Source organism: Onychomys torridus, chromosome 20 (assembly GCF_903995425.1).
Source record: "Onychomys torridus chromosome 20, mOncTor1.1, whole genome shotgun sequence".
Classification (NCBI taxonomy): Eukaryota; Metazoa; Chordata; class Mammalia; order Rodentia; family Cricetidae; genus Onychomys; species Onychomys torridus.
The window spans coordinates 6832352-6836636 of record NC_050462.1 but is presented as its reverse complement, the minus strand read 5'-3'; positions in this window follow the sequence as shown (position 1 = coordinate 6836636).

Here is a 4285-nt window from a genome sequence, read left to right as displayed (position 1 = left end):
CAGGCTGGCCTTGAACTCCACCTGCCTCTGTCTCCCGAGTGCTGGAACTAAAAGTGTGCACCACCACAACCCAGCTTAAAGTTTTCACTGTCTTTAGGTGATAAGACATTCTTAATTTTAATGTAAACAAAAATGACCAGCCTTTCCATTTAGGCTTGATGCTTTCCAAAAGAAAAATCTCCTCCTTTTCTGAAATTAGGATTGAGTTAACCTAAAAATTTTCCTGAAAATTTCAAGTTTTTTTTTAAATGCTTAATTTCTTAATATTAAAATAAGTAAAGGTGGCCTTGATGGGTCCATGTTGGGGTTCCATAAACCAAGCACCCTGTGCCTGAGGAAAACTCTACTGAATAATAGGGAAGCTGTTGGCCACTCACTCCTCTCCAGCAGAGCCGTCCTTCCTGTTGCCAGGTCTGTCTGATGTGGTGTCTGGTGTCTCTAGCCCAGGGCAGAGCAGTTGTCCAGCACCTCCACTGTTCAATAACCCCTGTAGACTGATGGGGAGGGTGTGCAGTGTAGGAAGTGAAGGGTTATGGATTGACACAGCCCTTTCTAGGGGCTTCTTCAGACCTGCTACAGTTTTGCTTTCCTGTGTGTGGCCTTAGGCAGACTCATGACAGATTCCTTATTTAAAAAGGAACGTCCCAGAACCTCAACTCCCATCCCCTGGATCATGGTTTTATGAAATGGAGCCTGCTGCTTTCTTTATTTATCCCCCTTTCTTTTCCTTCCCTAACAACAATAATAATCTTCATTGTCTATAATTTACATACAATTAATTATACCCTCTCTGGTTTACAGTTTCATGAATTTTCACAAATATATATAACCATGTCACCCCTAACCCCAGAGAATAAAACATTTCCTTGGTCCCCAGATGCTCTTTTATCCACCCATAGTACTCTCTTACCCATAAAGCCCCTGTCTCTATTGATCTGTTTAACTCCTAGCTACCCTTTACAGCTAGCCCTTGGTTTCCTGGGTCAACATTTACTCAGCACTTTCTGGAGGCCCATCTATACACCAACATGGATTCAAGTCAGACACAGCTGCAGTCTGGTCCACAGGGGAGGTCATCTGACCCGGCTTTGGAAGGGTGGCTGCCTGGGGGAGGTTTCTGGAGGGGGCAGGAGCAACAGAGTACTGAGAAGCAGCCTTATCAATTAAGCAAGCAGGGAAAACCCGGTGTGGGAGGGGAACCTGCCAGGGTGCTTCCTCATCCTTGAGGAGGACAGAGTCAAAGGCTCAGTCTCCATCCCAGGGTGAGAGAACAGTGCTGGAAGGTCCTGAAACCATGCTTGCCTGCCTGCCTTCCTTCCTTCCTTCCTTCCTTCCTTCCTTCCTTCCTTCCTTCCTTCCTTCCCTCCCTCCCTCACTTCTCCCTCCCTCCCTCCCTTCTCCCTCCCTTCCTCCCTCCTTTCCTTCCTTCCTTCCTTCTTTCCTTCCCTCCCTCCCTCACTCCTCCCTCCCTCCCTTCTCCCTCCCTTCCTCCCTCCTTTCCTTCCTTCCTTCCTCCTTTCCTTCCTTCCTTCCTTCTTTCCTTCCTTCCTTCCTTCCTCCTTTCCTTCCTTCCTTCCTTCCTTCCTTCCTTCCTTCCTTCCTTCCTCCCTTTCCCCTTTTTTTGTGTTTTGAGACAGGGTTTCTTTGTGTAGCAGTCCTGGCTGTACTGGAACTCACTTTGTAGACCAGGAGACTCACAGAAATCCTCCTGCCTCTGCCTCCTGAGTGCTCGGATTAAAGGTGTGTGCCACCACTACCTAGCTTGTCCGGACTTCTTTTGATGATGAACAGCAATATGGAAGTGTAAGCCAAACTTGCTTTTTGGTCATGGTGTTTCATTGAAGCAATAGAAACCCTAACTAAAGCGATGGGTCATTCAGAACAACATACCCCTTTCGTTCAGAACAACATACCCCTTTCGTTCAGAACAACATACCCCTTTCGTTCAGAACAACATACCCATTTCGTTCAGAACCACATACCCCTTTCGTTCAGAACCACATACCCCTTTGCTCCTGGGCAATCCCTCTAAGCCATTCCCTATTGCCAGTCTCATCAGTACATTTGCTTGCTTTTCACTCTCTTAACCACTGAACTATCTCTCCAACCCATTTTTTTAAAAAGATTTTTTTATTTTATTTATTATACATACAGTGTTCTGTTTGCATGTGTCCTTGCAAGCCAGAAGAGGACACCAGATCTCATTACAGGTGGTTGTGAGCCACCATGTGGTTGCTGGGAATCGAACTCAGGACCTCTGGAAGAGCAGTCAGTGCTCTTAATTCACTCTCTAGTGAGGTGATAAATAACCTTGACTGAATATGGTCTTATGGTACAGACATGCCTCTACACATCTTCTCTGGTAGAATTCTCTAGAATGTCTGTGGTTTTAATGAGCTGCTCTATTTTAAGCAACACGTGTAAAATAGCAAACTCCCTTGGGAGTAGCTTCATTGGCAGGGTAGAGATTTTTCAGCTCAGGGTACAAGTCTGTTATGCTTTTTTTGTGGGGTGGGGAGGCTGAGCACACCCTAGAAATCCGACGATTCTCCCTATTCATACATGGAGTAAATGACAAAGAGGGAGGTGACTTATCACAAAGACTTCCACAGCCTAGAATAAAAGCTTTTGTTTTGCTGGGCAGGTGCAGCATGCCTTTAATCCCACCACAAGGGAGGCAGAGCTAGGCCGATCTCTGTTAGTTCGAGGCCAGCCTGGTCTACAGAGTGAGATCCAGGACAGGCACTAAGCTGCACAGAGAAACCTCGTCTCCAAAAAAAAGCTTTTGTTTTACACCAAGTGTTGACTGAAGAAAGCAATGACCATCACAGACTTGGAGTCAGACAGAGAATGGAGGCTCTGAGACCCCTAAAGGAGCATATAGTCCCTGTTTATTGCTGGAGTGTGGGTTTCCCTGCATCACACACCTAACTGCAGTCCTCCCTGACGCTAAGTTAATGGCAGCATCCTCATTATCCTTGTTGTCTGGGCTTGGAGGTGGATGTAGTCTTATGCTTTGTTGTGTGACCCCAAAGTGCAGGCACACATGTGCAAATGTCTTTCAAATAGGTATCTTCTTGCAAATGTATTCTGGATCAGTTAGTCTCAGGTCTCTGATATTTGCATAACTCAGGTCTGAGCGGGAAGCTGTGACATTGATTACACTTTGAGGAACTGACATTTTTCTATTTGGAGATGGGGTGAAACTTAGAGGTAGTTTTAGTTGTCTCCTGTTGCACACAAACACTATTATTATTATTACTAATGAACTAATTTATTAGTTTATTACTTGTGGAATAGTTAACATACTCACTTTTCAGCCCAACACGCCTAGTCTTGTTTCCTGTCATTGGAACCCTAACTGTAGTGGTTAAATGTCAGCATTTTTATCACACCAGATACTAGCCATGCCCGTGGTGTGGTGGTTAATGGGAAGCGAGTCATGGCATCGCCTGTTGGTTTCTCTAGTATTGAGACTCCCACTGTACTGACTTCCAAGTTAGCCTTACCGATGGATGGACTAAGAAAGTCCCTGAAAATGTAGCACTTGGAACCTGAATGAGTCCTTGGGGTGTGTGCGACATCAATACAGTGGGAGTACTACCCAGAATGGCGGTGTCTACCGCACGGCATGTGCCCAGTTCATCAAACCACAAAGTACCAGCCTTGGTCCTCTATTGAGTTCAGGAACATCTATCTACAGGTTGCCGAGTAGATCTTGGATAGAGCTGTATTCACTTCCATTTAGCTGCTGAACGTTATCAGCAGAAGTCAGTGCTGTGACTGTCCTGGTACAAGACCAGACTCTTGTGACTTTGTTATCTTTATTCTTTTGTTTTGTTTTGTTTAAAACAAGGTTTCCCTGTATAGTCAGTCCTAGCTGTCCTGGAACTCACTCTGTAGCCCAGGCTGGCCTGGAATTCAGAGATCCACTTGCCTCTGCCGCCCGAGTGCTGGGATTAAAGGTGTGCACCACCACCGCCTAACTGTTATCTTTGTTCCTTTTAATTTTTTTTTTATAGGCATGCATCATTATGTCTTTCTTCTTTGTTTTCTTAAAATGAACAAAACAAAAACGTTCTTGTATCAAAACAATCCAGAGCTAGAGAGATGTCTCAGTGGTCAAGAGCACTGGCTGCTCTTTGGTTCTGGTCCCAGCACCCACCTGATCAATTACAATTGTCTACACCTCTTCTGCCCTCTGTGGACACCAGCATGCATGTAATGCACAGACATACATGCAGGAAAAACACCCTTACACAAAATAAAAATAAAGATCTCGGGA